Below are 20,820 nucleotides of genomic sequence, written 5' to 3'. Positions count from 1 at the left end.
CAAACAGGCAGAATTAAGATGGTAAAAACAAGTCTGTGCTGCGCGTATAGGATTTTTGGTAGGATTGTGCTGGATATTTATTGGCAGCCTCAAATTGAGGGATACTTCTTTGATGTGGGGCAATAATATGTTTTGGTAACTTCATGTTCTGCTCTTAGCTTCTCTAACCCACAGGCCATGGTGCTTTAAAATGAATCACAGTTTAAGAAGGATTAGCAGCTCTTCATGAGTCCCTCTATATCTATATATAGATATATAGTTATCTTTAGTTCGCACCCTTGTGCTTTGTTTTGATCTATTGTATTTCCATGATTTTGTTTGAGAAGACATGATTGTGTTATATATAAGGGAGGTGCTTCCTAAATCTTAGTAACAGTTGAAGGGTTAAAAATCTGAGGTCCTATTAATGTAGGGAAATGCTGACACAAGTTCTTCAGTCCTTTTCCTGACAGAACACCCATCTTTAATTTGCCTGTCTCTTTACCCATATAACATTGTACATCTGTCCTTGAAAACAGCCCTTGCAGCATGAGCATAGCCAGTGGAGTCAATTTAGCAAAGGTTGCTGTCTGTGTCCTAGCAATGCAGGCAGACAGCCTGGAGCTACGACTTATAATCAGCTAAACAGGTATATGAATAATTACTAAAGATAGAAGCCTCTGCTAATTGCTGTTTTTAATCTTGTTCTCATAAATTGTTACAGAATTATTTCCCCCAGCAGCAACATGTCAAAACGAGTATTTTTTTTCAGATTCTAAGTAATCTAGTGGATTTTAGAACATTTTTAGTTTTAAGAAGATCCTTGCTAATATTTAAGCATATGCATACTCCCTGAGAGTATTTTAATGAATCCACTTTAAAGCTCTGTTCCACTGCCGACATGGTGGAAGGAAACACTGCACTGAAAAACAGCGAGGCCCAAAGTATTAGGAGTTGGCTGAGACTAGAATCAGACAGTTCCTGAAAGCAAAAACTGTACTGAGCTGTTGTTTTTCCTAAAATGATTGCTTAACAAAATGTTTCCTTGATATATCTGAGCAAAACCACTTTCTTTTCAGACCATTTCCTTTCTTCTGCAATCACTGTATATTTGATGATCAAAACAGACAAAACAATAAAGATCCCACTAGTTCTGTCTTGTTGTTTCTAATGCAGTAATCCTCCACAGTAAGTGGGAAAAATTAAGGGATGCTCTTAAGAGATTGATTAGGGTTTAGGGGAAGAGTGACAGTGACTGCATTTGGTCTTCACCAAGAACGTTTTGCCTTATTAGGCTACTTTGCAAGCTAAACTGTACTTTATCTCACAGCCCTCTAAAAATAACTCAGTATGGCTTTCTGGCAGATTGATATAAAAACTGTATGATGACGGTACATGGATTTGTTTAAATACAAAGCTAGAAGCATGAGCTGGACTCCGAATGATGAATGCCTTTGTATTCCAGAGTGGAAGCTTTCCAAGACAGTGATGCAAAGCCACCAATTTGTAACTTTTCTTTTAATCTGTAACTTTGGATTTTTATCTATTTATTTATTTATATAACCTCCCATATGTTGGATATGGCACCATTAAAAAGTTACATGCACTTTTGATGGCTTTCTAGACACTGTGATGGTTTTGGAGAAAGTGACGTTCAGTGTTGGGTTTGGAGTTTGAATTACAAAAATATACTGCATCTCCACTTTCTCATTTGAATGCTCTCAAAGTTCACTTGTAGCATAGAGAAAGGGCCTTGCCATTAACTTTCTGATGTACAGAGTGCAAGTGCTGTGGACAAGGAAAGATATCTCTTCTTTTTTATTTATGTCCCATTCAGGGTGTTTGTATGACATATTCCTTCTCACTACTGATACCTTCCATATTTTAGCAGGTTGTTTTTAACATGAAAAAATACAAATAAAGATAAGAATTTTAAGCAAATGGATAAGGTTCCCTCTAAAACCCCTTTTTGGATGAGGAGGACCTCAGTGAACCTGGACACACAGGATCAGACGGAGGGGAGGATGCTGTGAATTGAGGCACTCCCCAGAAGGCCCTGGCAGCCCTGCTCACTGCACTGCCTCGCGGGCTGGCGTGGAGGAAGAAGGAAGATAAGGGCACCTCTAACCTAGAAAGAAGAATTAAAAGAAAATAGTCCCTGAGATTGAGTATGTTCACGGAGGTTTTATTCTTTTCACATCCTAATGAGCAATATTGATGCAATTTATGTTTATGAAAAATATTGCTAACAGCCAAAATGGCACAAACTGTTTCAACAGTGCCAGGAAGAGTCCAGGACCCCTGGCAGGACTTTCACTTAGCAAGCTTCAGCTTCCTTTCCTCCTCCACATCCCTTCAGCCCTCCACAGGCTCACAAGCTGCTGTTCTGATAGTTCGCTGCCTTCTCTCACTGAAACCTGATTAGCCTGCTGTCTCCAGAGCTGCCTCCTTATCCCTCTTAAACAGCTAACCAGGGGAGAGAGGAGGCTTAGCTGTAATTAACTCTCAGCCTGCCAGAAGTGGGGGGAGGTGTCAGCTACAAATAGCTACAAGTTCAACAAAAATAAATAGTTTGACTCCAAATACAATCTTGGGCATCTCAAAAGCAGCAGAAAAATACATTTTTATTAAAGTGCTTAGAAAAATGTTGTTAGCAAGAGAGGTAGGCTAATCCTCATTGCATTTGAAAGTCTTGCCTTATGTATGACAAAGTTTTAAATTCTTTACAGATCATATGAACCTGAAATATTAGTTTGAAATCCAAGGTATTAGTTGATCAGATATACCCCAAAGTGATAGCAGGCTAAAAAGTCTAAACTGCATGAGGAAAACTGGGCAGTTTGCAGACATCGTATAAAAATCAGTTTGATAAAAGTTAATGAAAAATATGTAACATGTTTTAGGAACTCACTCGATCATGCTGCAGCAAAACTTGATTTAGTATGGAAAGGTCTTTAATTAAACTCTATTTCTTTCTGATTTCCTAGAAGAGATGTCATGAACTCTAGCCCAAGTGCCAAAAGAGGCATTGAAAGTGAAGTTGAGCAGTGAAGGCATTTGTACTATGCTCCATGCATTTGGATGGGGCTATCTAAAAATTAAGACATCTCTGAAATTTTGGTTTCTGTATTATTTCAGGTAAAACAATAAGACTCATCACAAAAAGCAGTTTTTAAAACATTCGTTAGCATTTGTAGCAAAATAGACCAACAGAAGGGAAGAATTTCATAAGTTGGGTAATATTTGTAATTCTTAGCCTCACCAGGTGGACAGATGGGTAGGTGTGGGCTGGGGCAGCTGCAAGAGCTCTGCCGTGTTGCTGGTGACATTGTGCTGGAGACGGTCTAAACTGATGTCGTCATTGTGCAGTGATTTTTTTCTAGTTCTGTAAAGCATCTCTTCTGACTGTCATACTATATTACAGATGTGATTTTTTCCTTAGAGTACTGTCCTTCATTCTTTATTTCTGCATGGCTTCATTACTTTTGTTTCTGTTTTCTTTAAAAGCATAACTGTGAAGAGAACCAAAGAGACAAAAATGATGAATGTGGCTTCATTCTGTAATTCTGTTCTTCTTTTTTTTCCATATTTCATTGTAATTGTATAGATCTTTTTGTTTTCCCGCACATGGTAAAGGCATTTAATCAAGAAAAGGAAGGAAGGGAGGAAGGAAATAGATTAGAAAGTTGCAGCACTGCATATTATTAGATGGTTTTAAGGAAGACTTCTTTTTACGAAGATTATAGCAATTTACAGATTCTTTTTGTTTTGTTGGTTTTTTTTTTTTTTCATTGCATTGCTTACAGGTCTATCCTGAACCATTGCTTAAGTATGAAGGAAAGTTTTTTTATAAGGTGTTAGGTAACAAGGACATGAGGATTTCTTTGGTCTTGAAAGGTAAATAGGACATAAATCTCTTTCAGGAGGTGTTGAGTGTTTCAGACCAAATGCAACATTCCAGTATTTTCAGGTATGTAGTCCAGATCAGAGGGTGCGTCAAAACATATAGATAGCAAGGGAGCATGCAGACAAAGGTTATGGTCACGGAAGAGAGCAGGAGAAAAGGAAATGCTGTGTTAACAGTTTGTAACTTTTCTACCTTTTTCTTCTAAAGCTTTATGGAGCAAGTGACCAAAGGTTAAGTAGTCTTAGAATGCTCTGCAATGGAGACTTAACAAGACTTTGTCTTAAACAAGAAACAGGACTAAACCATATAAAAGAGTCGTCATTTATTTATTTATACATGTGTGCATGCATCCCAGGTTTTCCTCTCACACCTGTCTTCTGGAAGGAGTTGGTTTGATCCTGAAAAAGTGGGTTATGCATGAAAGACACTTGATGTGGAGTCAAAGGGTTTTTTTATTTTTTATTTTTTAAGTACATTGTTGCCTTCTGACTGAGATGCAGCCCTGTGATTTATAACCGCTTCAGCTGACTCAGCCTACTGTGAAATATTAGGAAAAATCCACAGCACCACTGATCCATGTATTCTGTGCATTTCAGCTATGTAATTGTAAGCCTTCTAAAGAGTTTTTTTGAATCCTTTGAATCAATAGTAAAATATATACATATCCAGGCAATTAATTCTTGGTCAAATAACCTACTCTAGATAAACGTTGTAAGGAACTACCCTGCTGTGTTCAGCAGTGCAGCTAAACTCTGATGAATAAAGATTGGTCCCCAAGATAAACCTTTAAATCTTTGGTCATAGAAAATTTGCATTGCTGAAGGGTTATATTATGACTCAGTTGGCAATAACTGGTATTACAGCTCCTTGAAGAGAATTTCCTTACTCCTTATGTTTTTTCTCTAAACAACTTTTTAGCTCTCTCCTCTGCACATCTCTTACAATGAAATTACAGTGGAACATGATGATGTCCCCCCTGTATTGTACAGTGGACGTGATACTAGAGCATCCAAATTAGGAATTTGATCTCTGCTCCTCTGCAGCCTTTCCTCCTTTTCCTCTAGGTGGTCTGTTACTTTATTACAGGTGTTTGTATTTTGTTCATGTTTTGCAATATCTCCAAAGAGCGGCAAGGAGAGAGAGAAGCATGAATTACACCCAAAAGCTACGCCACTTGACCTAGGTGCAGATGAGCATTGTGCCACCTATGCTGAGCAAAGACTCCCAAACATAGATATCTGTCTCCTGTTGACCATAAAAATTGGTGTTCCTTGGGCATGCGGGTCTGTTGGACTATCATAACTTCAGAGTGGACTTCGAACTTTTTAAAAATAAACTTCCTGAGTGGGAAGTGTCTTGGTATGGATAGCATACACCGTGTGTATGTGGTAGTGGTGATTTGTTTCTGTGCTAAGCGGTAACTGGCAAGATTGGGATTTGTAAGGAGTCTGATCAGCGATGTGCCTAGGCATTGATGACATGCACTAAACAGAAAACACTACCTCCTATTTCCAGGTAAACGGGACTCCTTCGGCAATCTTTTAGCTTCTCACCTTAATCAGCAAGGAGTGGCCCAAATGAGTGTCCTCCCTTTTGCCCCTGTAGGACTGAATGATGCCCTGACCCTCATCCTCTGGTCGGTCAGAGCATTGCGCTGGCCCTGCAGAGAACGGGCTGCCCAGGGTCTGAGGGCAGATGTGCCTGCAGGCAGCGGGGTCTGTATGGCATCGGGAGCAGCACAAAGCACGGCCAAAGAGTTTAGTCTCCCACCTTAGCATTTAAAAGGTGCTTCCCCAGCACGGACCCGCTGCTCCCAGTAGTAGGTGTCTTTAGTGAATTTTCTTAATAGTTATCGCTGCCTGAGATAACCTTCCCTGTGATGTAATTTGACATACTGCTGTCATTGGGGCTTAAACATAGTAATCTTTAAAAATGATTGGGAATTTGCCCTAGAGAAAAAAATGTTATGTTTAATTTCTACAAATGATAAACCGCTCCTTCTTCAAAATACTGTATGCTATGAAGTGTGATTTAATCCATTTAACTACAGAGCCTGATGCTTCTGACAACTGTGACTCAAATGTCATCACAGAAAGTGATATTTCAAGTGGCAGGGTGGGATTAGAAACCTGCTGAAGATTTGTCAAAGGAGAAGTAAGTACATAATTTTTAGATAAGTGATTTGTCTACTCTAAACCACTTCCGCTGGAAAGACAGGCAGCTTAAAAGAGAAACCTACACTGTTAGACTAGAAAGTGCATTTAATTGCAGAGGGGGGAAAAACAATCCTTTTACTTATGATGACAGTTACAGAGAAAAAAAGAAAGAAAAAAAACTTAATACAACGGGGAACGTAAGTTTTCTATAGATAATTTTTTTCCCCTCAGAAAATAAGATTTCACTGAGTCTTGCATGAGGAAGGAGTCAGTCTTGATATTGAGGACTTCACAATTGCCTATACACTGTTGTTATTGTTGCTCTTTGTGGTTTTTGAGATATGAAATAACACCATAACAACTGTGAGAAAATTTTGTAAATGCAGTAAAACCTGAAACAAACACAAAAATATATGCTATGTTTATCTAGAATTTACGCAGTTATAGTCGATTATAAATTCCATTTGCAACCACGAAGTCTGAACTCAGTGCAGGTACCTTGCTGTAGGGAGTTTGGTCTTTCTTTGCATTATCAACATATACCTCTTAATGCTTTGCCAGTCCCAAATAACCTCCTCTAAAACTCATGCTATTTATCTATTCTGCCCGCCTAGCTGTATAATTTACATCTCCCTTAAGCATCCATCCACTCTGAAAGGCCACAGAAACAGTTTCATGGGGTTCTGTACTTTTCTTGCGCGACTGAGTCTCAAATTTGATGAACTGGGATTGAGACGCCATTTTGTTTAACGGTTGGTTCTGTCAGGCCTGTGGGCCTGCCTTGGTTCCTGAGGATCTGGCTCAAGTCTTTGCCGTGTCGTAGGGACTATCCCCTATGGATAAAGATGCTCCGGGCCTAACACCGTGTTGGTAACACCTGTAGTGGGCATGTTGCGTCAGAACTCTTCCTTCAGCCCCATTGTGCAGCTTGGAGGTTGCAGAAATACCACCACGAGCCTGGTTTGCCATGCTGCTCGTTGCAATAGCCAACAGGAGAAAGCCATAGCCATGCTTGGCGGCCTGACCTGGAGCTGAGGCTGCAGGAGAGGAAGCTGGGAGAAAAGCACACATACCTCTTACTTGTTTGAAGTTGATTTGCTGAAGGAAAAAAAAACAAAAACAAACAAAAAAAAAACACCACACCATGAAATCTGACAATGCTCTTTTGTGGAATCACTTTTCTGAGAAGAAGTGTTCTTTGATATCTGTGATAGTTCGCTGTTCCGATCTGTCATGTTGCAGACTCTGTCTGCTGAGGTGTTTATAAAGCAGAATTAAGTGATTGTAAACGTGGCAGGGAAAGCTGAGGCCATTTTTTAGCTGGAAGGAATTTTGCTGGATTGCCGGTATTTCTGTTTTTTTCCCTGTAGGCCCTCCTTTCTCGTTGCTTGGGCTGTGTTCGCTCCCTTGCTGGGCCGTGCGGGCCGGCCGCCCGTGAGGAGCCGAGGTCCTGTGAGGAAGTGGCTCCATGCTGCAGGGGCTGGCAGGAAAAGGCTGGCTCTGGGCTGCAACTGCCCGTCCTCCTCCCAAGAGGAGACAGCTTTGTCACGTTGGCTTCCTGTTCCTTTTTATGTTTGGTGGGGGAGGTGTTCTCTTCGGTATCGTCAAAGGCCTTGCACCAAAGGTTTTAATGAAACAGGCTATGCTGCGGCACAAACTGAAATGTGGAACTTATGTAAAACTTGTGTGTAACTGAGGGAGGTGCATGGGAAAGGTGCTTGGTGGTGGGAGGAAGGAGCACCAGGCAGTGCTCAAGGTCTGGGCTCCAAACTTAAACAAAAACACACCAAAAAACAAAGCAACGAAGCAACCAAACCAAGGCTGTCTGGTATCCTGGTAACTCCCACCAGCAAACCACAGCTCTGTGCCGCCTGCCTCAGTTTCCCTGTCTGTGGGCAAAGGAGGACGCTTGTTGTTCTGTCAGGCAAGAGCAAGGCGATGAGTGGCCGGTTACCACCTAGGTGGTTAGCACTGTTGCAGCCTGCAGTGCCATCAGCAATAAACACACACCTGCTGCTTCACTAACAGGCTCAGCATGTCCAAGTAGACCCGTGTGTGGCCAGGTACAGACAGCCCCACGAAGGTACCAGCCTGGCCCAGTTAGAGCCCCACACAGGTACATCCTGGCCCAGGTACAGCTCAGCTCAGCCCAGGTAGAGCCCCACACAGGTACAACCCAGCACAGGTACAGCCCCACGCAGGTACAGCCCAGCCCCGGTACAGTCCCACACAGGTACAGCCCAGCCCAGGCACAGTCCCACACAGGTACAGCCCAGCCCCGGTACAGTCCCACACAGGTACAGCCCAGCCCAGGTACAAACCCACGCAGGTTTCTTGGCCCAAGCACAACTGTGCTGGGCGCCGCCAGCGCTGCTCCACTGCAGCAGCCGCTCTGGACGCTAATTAGCGTGCCTAGTTTGATGGATTTAGTCAACAGCATTCAGCAAACAGGGGAGGGGGGAAACAAGTGTGTAAGATTTTCCAAATCTAAAGACTTTTCAGCCTCGATGCCCTTAATGGTTTGTTATGCGGACTTGGACAAGTGTTGCTTCCAATTAATTGATCAAGGGGATTTATTTTAGTATTTTGGCTGTATGCCAGAGAGGGAGGCTTTGTCCTGGTGGTTTAAGCACCACCCCTCCTTGCAAGTTTGAAATGTGAGCTGCCTGCTGTTTTTTTTTTTTTTTTTTCCTCCTCTCTCTGTTTCTCTCTCTCTCCCTTCCTTCTGGCAAAGTGGCTGTGGCTGCGTGTGTGCGCGCGTGTGTGTGTGCGCGTGTGCGTGCGTGTGTATGAGTATGAGAGGAGGAGGGAGAGGTGTAATGGGAAAGCAAGAGATGGAGCACTAGAGGCAGAAAAGAAAACCATCAATATCAGTAACATGCAGCTGAGGTGAGATTTTCTGAGTGTTTGATTTTCTTAAAACCCTTTCAGAAGATTTAAAGCAGCCTTTTTCCATGCCGTCTGCTGAAGACGTACTCCTAAGCAATGTCATATGGATGCTTACATGTATATTGCTGTTTTAGGTCTGTTCGCGTATGTGTGAAGTTTTAAAGCTTAACCTGATTCTCTTTATTGTCTCTAGAGGGTTGTAGCTTGAGCACAAATAGCCTGTTGGCAAGTACGGTATGAGCCCATTAGCAAGACTCCATCTGTGATTGGTTTTGCCTGGAAACCGGGAGACAAGCAATGAATAATTGATGTGTGTTGTGCAGTAGCTGGACAGGCAAAGAGGAGAGAGAGAGGGAGAAACAGAGCAGGGTGCCCTCAGAGGGGGGAGAGAGAACAAGCTTGAAAATAGCTACTGGCTGCCTTGTGCTGAGATTAAGGCAACCCCGGCTGTCTTTGTTCTGCACTAGATGGTTTCTGCCTAGAAGTGCTTTCAGACATATGTGGCCTTTTTCTGCAGCAGAAGAGAGGCAGGAAAAAACAGAGGAGGGGGAGCAAAGGAAGACTAGTTTTTTTGAATGAAAGCTAACTTGTGGGTAAGTTGGTTTCTTCGGGGGGAGGGGGTGTGTACGTGTGTGTACGTGTGTGTGTGTGTGTGTGTGTGTGTGTGTGTGTGTGTGTGTGTGTCAGCCTGTCCGAGTGTGTGTGTGTGCGTGCGTGTGGCAGCGAGCGGGTGCATTGTGGGTAAGGCAGTGCTGCATGTTGTCAGATGGAAACAGCAGCACCAGGGGAGGAAAGGCAGCTCCAGCAGGAAACTGGGACAGATTTGCATACAGTTACCGCTCATTGTGTTTGCCCCTTGTGAGATTTTGGGATGCGAGAGGGAAATTCACATCTGGCTCATTTAACTGCTTTATGATGTTTTTATTTTAGAGGGTGAAATGTTTTTTCTTTTATTATTTTTTGCATGAGAATCTTGTTTGTTTTACCTGCAATCATAAAACCAAAATGCAGCAGCACTCATCAGTGGTATTTTCTTCAACTTTAGCCTGCCTGGCACTGTCAAAATGTGATGTGCTGTTCTGTGAGCAGCAACGACAATCCTGCTGCCACCATTTCATTTTTGCTGTCTTTATAAAGACCTTGTCATGCATAACTCACAAACAGCGTGCGTCCGTGGCAAGTGGGTTCAAAGACAACTCCCAAGAAGTATGCGTGTCAGTGGCAGTCTTGGGTGTTTGAGATGACAAGTTTTTTGCCCCTTGTATTTACTAATAATAACTGTCTTGTTTATTTCTTTGCTGGTGTAAAAGCTAAAGAGATGATATAATTTGCATATGGTTTAAGGAGTTTTCAGAAAGTTTAAAACTGGTGATGTCAGAGTGGAAGTTGAGACTCCTACATGGTGCAGGGAGTGTTGTTTTTTTGTTTTAGTTACTTGATTTAAAGCAAGCAATAATTTTCACCTGAATAAGACGGTGCAGATTAATGTACTGCAAAAAATAAGCACAACAGATTGAGACGGCTTCAGTGTTTGCATCTCAGGTGTTTGAACCCAGCAAGCATCAACACCGTGGTTTGTTGGGGAAAGAGACTTGCTGTTGTAGATAGCAGCTCTCCCATCAGTAAAATCGCAGCACAAAGTGCAATAGGTTTTGTCTAAAGCACTGTCAGTATCAGATCCTGTGTCACTGAAGTCACTGTCAAAAGCAGCGCTGACTTCACTCATGTAAAACTACTTGACTCTGAGTTCAGGTGAGCCCTTGCGAAGGTCTGGCTGAAAATCCTGTAGTGCCTATGGACTTTGGATCGAATAGACACTTCATCTAGACAGAGCTGACTGGCTGAAATGGCCAATTTGAGCCCTCATTTCAGGCAACAACTTATCTTTGCTCAGAAAACTACAGAGGCTGATGTTGGTTGTGCAGATCTGCAGGTTCTGGAGAGAGAAGCTACTGTGCAGACAGTTGCTTTTAAGAAGTCGTGTCTCAGTAAGGTTATGCTAACCAGGCAGTTGGGCTGGAATGACCTGAGAGAAGCAGGTAGCAAGGCCAAAACACCACCTGGAAATGGAAGTACATAAAATTCAGACCCAATTAAAATTGCTGTAAGTAATCCATTATTTCCTTTAGTTTTTCTGTAAGTTAGAAATTTATTGCAGATATATTGGTAAAGAAAGTAATATCAGTGGCTAACTAAAATGCAGAAAAGTAGAAGCTCCTCTCAGTTGAGCAAAAGCATGTTTCCTCTGCACTGACACTGATCAGCTTAGCAGGATTTTGTTCCTCTTTTCACTTACTACTGAAATCAAAATGGCAGTTAAACCAGAGTAGAACTTGAGAACAAAAGTTTGCTTTTATGTAAATTTACTTCAGAAGAACTCAATCCGTAATGCTTCAGTTGGATTTTAAGCCAGCAGAGGAGTGCTACCAGAGACTCAGTTTTGAAATTAGGATGAAATTTTTTATTAAAAAAACTTAACATGAAATTGATCCCCCCACACACACCTTGCCCCTTTCTGGAGGACCTCTCAGAAAATCTCTGGGGAAATATGCCTGCAAATACAGTGACTTTTCACAAGCAAGGAAGCTGCCTGAACTGACAACGTCCAGTTTCGTGGTAGCAATTGAAAACACTGATCATGAGAGAGGTTTAAAAGTTAGTCTTAAGCATCTGACTTAGTTTACATTTGTGGTAGAATGGGTGCGAATGTCAGATCTGTGCTCTTCAGATCTGATGTCTGGGTGGTTCTGACAGAAATGTTGTGTTCAGAGAAACACGTGCTCTTATTTGTGTTGCTTGTGCTGCAAGTGGCATTTACTCCTGGAAGCCTGATGCTGGCTGCTGTGTCAGCACCCAAGAAAGGCAGTGCCCGTGTAACACACAAATTGTTGGTTACAAACCAAAAACCATGAGTGTTCAAACTAACAGTGAGAGAATAATAGAGGATACTTTGGGCTCAATTAATAAACTAATTTGCTGTAGTAACAGGTACAGTTTTAATTAGGGTGAGATAGTTCAGAGAGAAGAGTCTAAGAAAATAGGCTTTCTGTTGCCGTTAAGGTTAATACAGCAATCAGACCAACAGCCACTGGATCCAACTCAACTTCCCCACCCCCCAAAAATCCCCAGCAATTACTAGATGTGTAGCTTGTCCAAGAGAATTGTGTTTTTCTGTGTCACAAGCCAAGCTGATGACACAGAAGTTCCCATGCTAGCTTGAGTTGTCACCGGGGCTGTGACAACTGTGACAACTGGGGCTGTGACAATGCAAGGCTGCTTGGCTGCAGTAGCCATACGTTCTCGTAATCAGGACACCAGCAAAAGGGAGTTGCTGATCAACAGCAACAAGAAATCTCAGCAGAGTGCAACCAAGAGGAAATTCACTCTATGGGATTTTACAGTTGTAATGTAGCTTTTCTCTCATGGCAAAAGAAGATAATATTATATTTTACACCAAAATGGTAAGAGCTAGCCAGGGAAAAATAAAAAGTAAAACAAAACGAAACCTTACTATGTGGAACATTGCTAAATGAAGTGATGTTCCAGAGATCTAGATGAAGAAGCTCTAAGCTCTCTGGTTTTGTTCCTCTCAACGTAAGAAGAGAGACTGCCCCAGGAAATAACTTCCTCAGGGCTTCTCTTGCAGAAAACTTGTTTTATCCTTGGTGGAACAGCCAGAGGAAGCATCTGTCACAGACACCTCTGAAAGTACCCATAAGCAGCTGGACAGCAGGGCTTCCCCAGCTCTGCTCAGCCATCGGTGACTGCAGGATGGTGCGGAGGCATTGGAGCTAGGGCTGAGCGATGTGAGGTGAGCCCCCGCAGCAGCCCCGCTGAGCCATGCGGATAGCTGCGCAGGCTGAGCCGATGGTGTACACCTCGGGGACCTCGCAGGGTACGTACGGCCTGCAGTGCATCATAGGTGTAACCTGGGGGTTTAAGGAAAAGTGCTGTAACAAACGTCCCCAGTCCTCTGAATTTCCTAGAGTTTGCTCTGATGATTTGCCTTGTGTTGCTCTTCCAGAATAAACCAGAAAGGGCTGTGAAAAAACACTAGCCATGACGTCTGTTTTGCTGTAGTGTGGAGTTATTGATCATTAGTTTACAGTGAGAGAAATGAGCAGGTCCTTGTAGAAATAATGAAAAGTTAACACATTGGAAAAAATAGTTTGTGTTAATCACTCTTGATTCTTCTAACAGCAGGACAGGGAAAGAAATTCCACCTGGTATACCTGCTTGTAAAACGCTTTAGCAAAAGGATGTTTAGGTATATAAAATACTAGCTCAGGAAGTAACTTGCAAGTGTTGTGTGCGTTTACTAGAAAGCTTGGCACTCCAGCCCTCCCCTCCCATTGGTTCTCCTATGCCCAAAATTTGAAGAAGCACCCTTATAGAAACGGGTGTTCCCCAACCCAGTGTCACTTGGATAAAGTTAAGGGAGGTTTAGAGTACTGCCAAGTTTGATAAAGGGTGCAGGTGAAAGGAGACCAGCTCTCCCACCTGCCTGCGTTGCCACCCCTCTCCAGAGGTCGGTAAGACATCAGCAGGTCACCATCAGAGGAAGCTGGCGAAGGTGAGCCATAAGGCCTGTAAGGACAAATAAATGCCCCAAAACAGCTTCCTCAATATCAGAACAATTTGAAATGCCTGAACAAAAACTTTTAAATTGGAATGTAACAGGAGAGCTAGCCTTCAAAATAAAAAGTGTGTTTCAATAATTATCAGAGCTACACAAATGCAGAATAAAGCAGAGCAGTAATAGCTTTTAAGGCATGGTGAAGAGTGCATATCCATTAATCATCGATGCAAAAGCAGCCAGCCAGTCTGGCACACACGTAGGCTCTTGCACTGAGAATTTGGTGCAGAGACGAGAGAAGCCCAGAATGAACGCAGACCAGTTTTTTTCCTGATTATTAATTGGAAGTTCACTTCAGAATTTTCTCTGTAAGATCAAGACAGGGTATGGTTACAGAATGAGTGACACTGGGACAGTAATTACTAAAGCAGCGTGGAAGGCTGCCACTCAGCCTACCTGTAATAGGTGTTAAACATTTCTTCAGTTGTTGACCTGGATCATTCTCAAACGTCTTGCATTCTCTGGAGTGTGTTACTGATCCTGATTCTGAGCTTGTTGGGGCTCATTCTGTTGACAGTAATCCAGTGTGACCAGTGGCAGTTTGATCTATTCCAGAAAAAAAGTTAATTTTCTTCTCAGTTGTCTTTATTACATACCAACATTATAAAATGTTCAGAAACCCAGCTAAGCTCCTAATTCTTGTTGTTTATTGTAACTGAAGTACAGCTCTCATCAGTTTGATGAATAACCTTTTATGTTTGTATATCAATTTCTAATTCCTCTACTTGTTAAAAGTTAATGTTTTCTGTACCTCCTGAGCACCCCTTAAATCCCTTAAATTTCAGTAGGTAGGCAAGCTGCACTCATGTCTATGTTGAAATCCTGGAAGCAGATGAAAAACCACAATTGTTGGTAAATGCAAGCTCATTAGAATTATATTTGTTGTAATATGCGGATGAGTTCCTTCTTTTGCATGCTTGTTATTAAAACTATTTGTACTGGATTTTAAAAATAATTCTGACCTAACAGTTATAAATGAAGCTGGTAGAGGTTCAGTGGAAGCAGAAGTAGGACAATCTGGAAGGCTCGTAAAATCGCGCCTCCACGTATTCTTGCGTATCTTTTATTGAGTCCAAAAAGGTAACCAAGACTGCTAAGAGCAGATTGTGAGATGACTGTTTTCAGTACTCAATTAGTTCTGCTAACCAGCTTTACTGACTTCTTGTTTGCTTTAGTGGATTAGTACATTCAGCAGTTTATTAACAAGAAATTGCCTTATTTTCTGCATTACTATGTAGCAGGAAGATTAAAAAATTACTCTCTTACATTGACATTTGTTTATCTGTATTCTAGTCAGACACCCCAGAAGGGTGCTAACAGTACCATTACTTTCACGCTTATGTACCAGCACCATCCAACTGTTTAAGAAAGTTGAGTTTTTCAAGCATTGCCCTAACACCGAGGCTTTCAAAGGAGCCTGTCATGATTTACTTATTCATACAGATTGCAGTGGCTTATGTAGTCTTGATCCTGCTTGATCTGCCAGCAGTATTTGCTTCTATTGATCACAGGCTGTTATTTGACTGCCTTGAGCAGCTTGCAGGTCTTCCTGGTTCTGTTAACGGGGTCTGCTACTGATATTTCTCAACATTCTCATTTTGTTGCTGACAATAGATTTAACTCCAGCCATGCTGCTCAGACAGATGTGCCATGGGGTTGTGTCATACCCTTTGTGGTTTTTTGCTGAGTTTGTGAAGTCCTTAGTGAACTTGGAAACTGTAGCTGGGGTTCCATCCAAATTCGGCTGGTAGCTCTGAGTCGTAATGCATGTTTGGCAGTGTGCCTAGCTGTTACGTGTGGTTCTAAGCGTGTAAAAGTTCCTACCATCCTAGGTGTAATAACATGGCATATTTTTGGAACCAAGAAATGGTAACGTTCAATCTTCCTTCATGTTCCTGCTTACCTTTTCATTCATACGCATTCTTACTGCTTTTCCAGCAATAGGGCAAATGAGAGGTTAGTCTGGAGGAAGCTTCTCAACCACATTGTCTTCCTGAAGGTATTGTGAAATTGTCCTATTGCAGTCAGCTTTCTAAATGGCTATAAATGTTTTCTAAATATTCCTCAGGGTGGAAATACTGTAGTTTCTTAATTGGCTGATTTATCTGGAAGGTCTTCTAAGTGACTATCCAAAGTAATTTGTGGCTGTCAAGAAATACACATTATTAGAGAAAAGTTGCTTTGGAATCAGGGTAAAACCAGAAACGTCCATATAAGCTTTTATATGGCCTTATCCATTAGATACCAGAGATCTTAATCATTTTACTAACTGGCTTTATTTATGGCTCCTGTATATACCTTTAAGCTCTTTGAAAAATAGAAGTATAGATGGCCCTTGTGCGTTTGTGTTCCTGGTCCTAATATGAGGGTCACCTTCTTCTGAACATGCAATTAAGCTTCTGGCTGTCATTATTTGTGGCTCCTTGTGCCATTTTCACAGAGAAAGGGCCCTGCAGATGGTGTTTGAGCAGAGAGATGAGATAGCCAGTGGGTGGCTTTTTAAAGAAATATTTGAAGAATTATGGGGACTTGTAAGGAATAAGTATAATAAACCATGACCGACTGTTTTCACCCTTCCATATAGACACTTCTAAATTTAGCAAGACTGGAATGTTGTCCTTATGGATTGCCAGATACTCAGGAAGCTGCTTCTTCATTTCTCCATCTATAAAAAATACCAGGGGGAGATTTATTCTTTCATCAAGAGAGTTTTGGACTTGGAGAGGTAGTTGATCATTTTTACGTAATAACCCAAAATCTTGATTTTGCGTTTTGCAGTAAACAGAACAGAAGATGCCTTTGTAACTTCTGCTAGGAGTTGATTATAAGAAATGAGAAAAAAACAAACAAACAAAAAAAAACCACGAATTTTTCAAGTCCCATCTTAACTGCTGACTTAAAATGGTTCACTTGAAGCACTCACGAATCATGTTGCAAAGGCAGAGATGTCCTTCGTGTTAAATGACTGTAATCTAGAATGTTAGAGAGAGCTAAATGATTTATTGATGTCTTTTCCTGCGGCATTTACCTGCACCTGTAGCCAGCCCATTCCATTTATTTTGGCTCACTGACAAATTAGCAAGCTATTTGTATGTCAGACTTGGTCAGTAGTCAGCTCCCTCCCCCCTAACATATTGAACAGCTTTTAATTTAATTGTTTGCGGTGGTGGCAGTTTATTATCCCGATAGATGTCACTCAGAGGAGATCTTTTTTTTTTCCTTCAAAAACAAACAAACAAATAAAAATGATGATGATTTATGAGTGAATATCCTCATAGTGCCATGTAGAAGAGAGTATGCTGAAGAGCTTCAAGCCTTTTGTGTATACACAGGCAGCATCTTCTGTATCAGACATCCATGTTACACCTTCTTTTCTGTTGACCAATGTGGAATGTGAAATACTAGTTTCAGTTTTTATATTTATTTAATGACTACAAGGTTAACTGCTGCATAAACGTGGTGCATGAATGCTCTCAGCATCGCTGAAGTGTGCATTGCCACCTGCAGCGGTTATGCAGTTATTCTTGAAAAAGTTTTGTAGGGGATTTAGGAGAAAATTACTGTCTTGCTGAATTGTCTTAACTGTTGGCTCACACCATCGTCACTGAGGGTCCAAGTGCTGCTTTTCAAAGTCAAAACGACATCCTGCGACACGGAGGCAGCTGCGTCCTCTGACTCTGCTGCTGGGGTGTGCCTGGGGAGTCCTCTGTGAGGAGCTGAACCGCAGGTGTGGGGCTGCTCAGCTGAGCAGGACTAGTAAATCTGTGGTGTCGGTATGTTTTCTTAACCTGCCCATGTTATTTAATCCAGTCTTACTCTTTATAAATCATGAGTAACATGACTTTGATCAAGCATAAAGGATTTTCACGTAATGTGAACGTGCCTAGTGCCCACCCCGGACACCTGGTTCTTCTAGGATCCCCCGTGACTGCAGTTGGTGAAAGACCCAACTATATTTTTCTCCTCTCAAACGGCTCCATGTTTGCTAGTTAACACTGTTGGCACTGTACAGCTTGAAATGTTTTATGGTCTTACATCTACTTAACCTTTAATGTTCTCTGTCAACATCTATCATGACCTGGTGGCCTATAGTTAGTAAAATGTGCCCTTGCAGGCTGCCAGATACTATAATGGAATTAGGCCTTGAAAATTATCAGACCTGTCAAGGGGACTTATAATCCTCTAAGAGCTTTAAGTGGTTTCTTACCTTTGCTTGAACACGCATTTGACCTGGCTGAAGTGTTTTTTCTTGCTTGTTTTGTTTTTACTTCCTAGTAGCACTTTAAAAACTGCAAAAAAAATAATTGGTTTCCTTGGCATATATATATGAGGGAAAATGTGGCGTCTCAGTTGTCTTTTTTGGCTTCTTCTTTGTCTCTTGCACCTGTAGAGCACCCGTTAAGCTGTGCAGATATTTCAGTGGGAACGTGTTCCTTTAAGTAAGCAGTCATGACACTTCATTATGTGCATTTGTCAGTCAGCAGGCGCCATGCGATGACATGAGCTAGAAGGGAATGTCAGTCCTGCTTTGCGAGGGGTTTGGAGTCAATTTAGCGCGCACAGAAGGCACTGGGCTGACAGCCCTGCAAACTGGTGTCGGCTGTTCGTCTGCGGAGCGAGTGCTGTGAGGATGGTAACACTGCACGGTTACCTGTATTTACCACTCCTGTACTTTGTCCTGAGCAGTGGGTAGTACTAGAGATGCAAGACACCTTACCTTTTGCTCATCCGTTCTCAACTGAATTGCTAAAAGTGGTCGTAGTACCTTGGTGGTCTCCCTGTGATTGTAACACCATCAGAGACTCTGTAATGTTTCTGAACTGTCAAAAATTACATGTGTCATAGCCAGAAGAAATGGAAATGTGCAGTAGAAGCAGCAATACAACCGATTTTGTACACAGCCAGTAGCTGAGTTCGGCAGGTCACCTTATCTGAGCCTGCATCCTGAGTCCCTCTTCAGAGCAGTCTCCGGTCTTTGTGAGGTTGTGGTGTCTGAGCTATTTGCTTCAAATTATTGCAAGCTGCTACTGTGACTTTATTTAGTTAAAAGCCGATTTGACTTTCACTTCTGAAGTAGTGGCCAGTGACTCAGTTTCTTACCACCACCAGGGTAACTTAAGGTAAGGGAAGAGGGAAAGCTAACGAAATGCTGGTGTTTGAAAATATCTTGTTTGAGACCTTATACATACCAGATAGAGGGAAATGCACTGCAGCCATTTCAGATGCAAGGAAAAGACCTATTACAGAGATTGTGCTATAAGAAAACAATGGAGATGTAAACAATCAGGGAAGGTAAGAATGCAAAACAAAATGTGGTTTCTGATATTAAACTGTGTATAGAGATTAGTCTCTTTTTAAAAAATAAATAAATAAACCTCCCCTCCTCCTAAAGAGTTCGGATTATTTGAGGTAACAATAATTAGGATGGATGCTGGAACAAATTGCCTTCCATGTTCTAAGCAAAGAAAACAAACGGGCAAACAACTATCTTCCAGGAAGAGTAAACACCTGTTTAATTTTTGAGAGCGTCCAAGAGCAGTTATGCTCAGTACGAAATCCTGAGCTGGAATGCTCCGAAATCTTGACCCTGTAGAAGTTATAAGTGTGCTTCCCTTTCCTTTGGCATACAAATCCCAAGAATTTCCCAGGGCCCCCATGGCAAGAAGCAGGAAGGGATAGAGATAAGAGTGAAGTCAGTCATCAGGCAACCATGGAGATTGTCACGAGATGGGCTGTCCCTTGTGATCCGAGAGCTTGAGTATATTTACGGGTATATTTTTACTTCATGACAGTCTAGTGAATGATCTCATCAGCTGTTGCTAGCAGATGCAAAAATGATGAGCTTGTGGTAGCAAGCCAGACATTACACTGTTTTCTGTGCTTGTCTTGGGATACGAGTGACAGACATGTCATCGACAGTTTTCTTTTCGAATAAAATTGTCCACAGCATTTTGGAAGAGTTCAAAGTGGATCAGGATTAATTGTTTGGTTGAGAGAGAAGACTCCTCCCAAGCAGTGGCTGCCTGTTGGTGAAAATTTAAGATGCTTTTTGGCTCCTAGGAAACAATGTTTTGAAGGTTATATAGCTGTCTTAAGAGGAAGTACCTGAACTGTTGCCATTTCTACTTTCATGGCAAAGACATGAAAACAGCTTGGAAAAACTGGGGAACAACAAATGTCTCCTTACGGTACTCACTGTTGTTTATTTAGCTGTTTCACAAGGACTCAAATACCTACTTTTTAATACATTTTGATTTAACAGCAAGGAAAAAACAGTTTCGCACTCAGAAAAGCAGCTTTCCACAGTGCCAGATTCATCAGATCTGATTCTCTGCTGAGTTCATCTTAGCGTCAAATCACATAAAGCTGATGCAGATCATTGGAAAATGGGACCTCTGTCAGTGCTTAGATTATTTCATCCTCAGTGTTGATTCCTGGTTGTAATAGTTTCTGTTAGCGGTATGTTTTACTCTGAGCTTTCTATTTCTCAATTACAAATGTCTCTTCTGTATCTGGAGCACATATGCCCGACCCATATGAACACTCAGACTTTGCCTGTATCATCCAAAATAATGGGAGACAGGTACTTTACTTGAAATATGCATTTGCTTTTCCAGCCATTTAATCAGTTTAAGGGTGTACAAATTGCAAAAGGTGACAGAGTGACCCAAAGCAGATTGAAATGAGAAAATTTATTTAAATGAGGCAAAGTCTGATCATAAAATAATACTGTATGTGAGTTAAAGACCCTCTCGTTTTAGTGGAGACCTAAATAGCCGGAGTATTTCCTCTGTTGCTCGCTTCTCCCTAGTTTCAACTCTGTTTAGCATACGATGGCACTTTTCCCTAACATTGCCTCACTTCTTGCTTCTGTGCCTGCATTTGTGCAGTACCCTGACTGTCAAAATGTCTGTCTTACTGCAATATGAAAGTTACTGTGAAAGTAATATTTATTATTCATTGTCTTTACGCTGAAATGTCTCTGTATTTGTTGATCTTCACAAAGCATGCCAAACAGTTGATAATTTTTCAAAAATCTCACTTGAAAAAGCTCTTGTTACCTTAAACTGAAGGCTAATTGTGGATCTCAGTTTTCTATCAGAGGAATCACCATAAGCCACCCTTCTAATTTATGCCATTTCAAGCTGTTGTGCAGTTTCACTCATAGTATTTGGCAAAATTTTCAAAGTCATCTTCAGAGGACTTTAGATTGTTAACAGACCAAGGCATTTCTGAAAATTTTTACCAGTTGT

General features: G+C 41.6%; 1 protein-coding gene across 17 annotated transcripts in view; it reads left to right on the top strand.

Annotated features, from left to right (window-relative positions):
• The window catches only part of ZMIZ1 (zinc finger MIZ-type containing 1), a 352,884-nt gene that overhangs the window by 250,727 nt on the left and 81,337 nt on the right, over window positions 1-20,820 (top strand). Inside the window, exon 1 of one of the 17 annotated variants that reach the window (XM_048074839.2) lies at window positions 8,725-8,931. The exons of 15 other annotated variants lie outside the window; for them this stretch is intronic. The gene's annotated coding sequence lies outside the window, so the exon portion shown is untranslated. Of the gene's footprint in view, window positions 1-8,724; window positions 8,932-9,272; window positions 9,525-20,820 lie in introns of those variants that run through there. One more of the 17 variants, XM_048074840.2, reaches the window with a different exon arrangement.

This window comes from Anser cygnoides, chromosome 7, assembly GCF_040182565.1.
Source record: "Anser cygnoides isolate HZ-2024a breed goose chromosome 7, Taihu_goose_T2T_genome, whole genome shotgun sequence".
Classification (NCBI taxonomy): domain Eukaryota; kingdom Metazoa; phylum Chordata; class Aves; order Anseriformes; family Anatidae; genus Anser; species Anser cygnoides.
The sequence above is the reverse complement of the archived record's forward strand: the minus strand, read 5'-3'. Positions and strand labels throughout refer to the sequence as shown.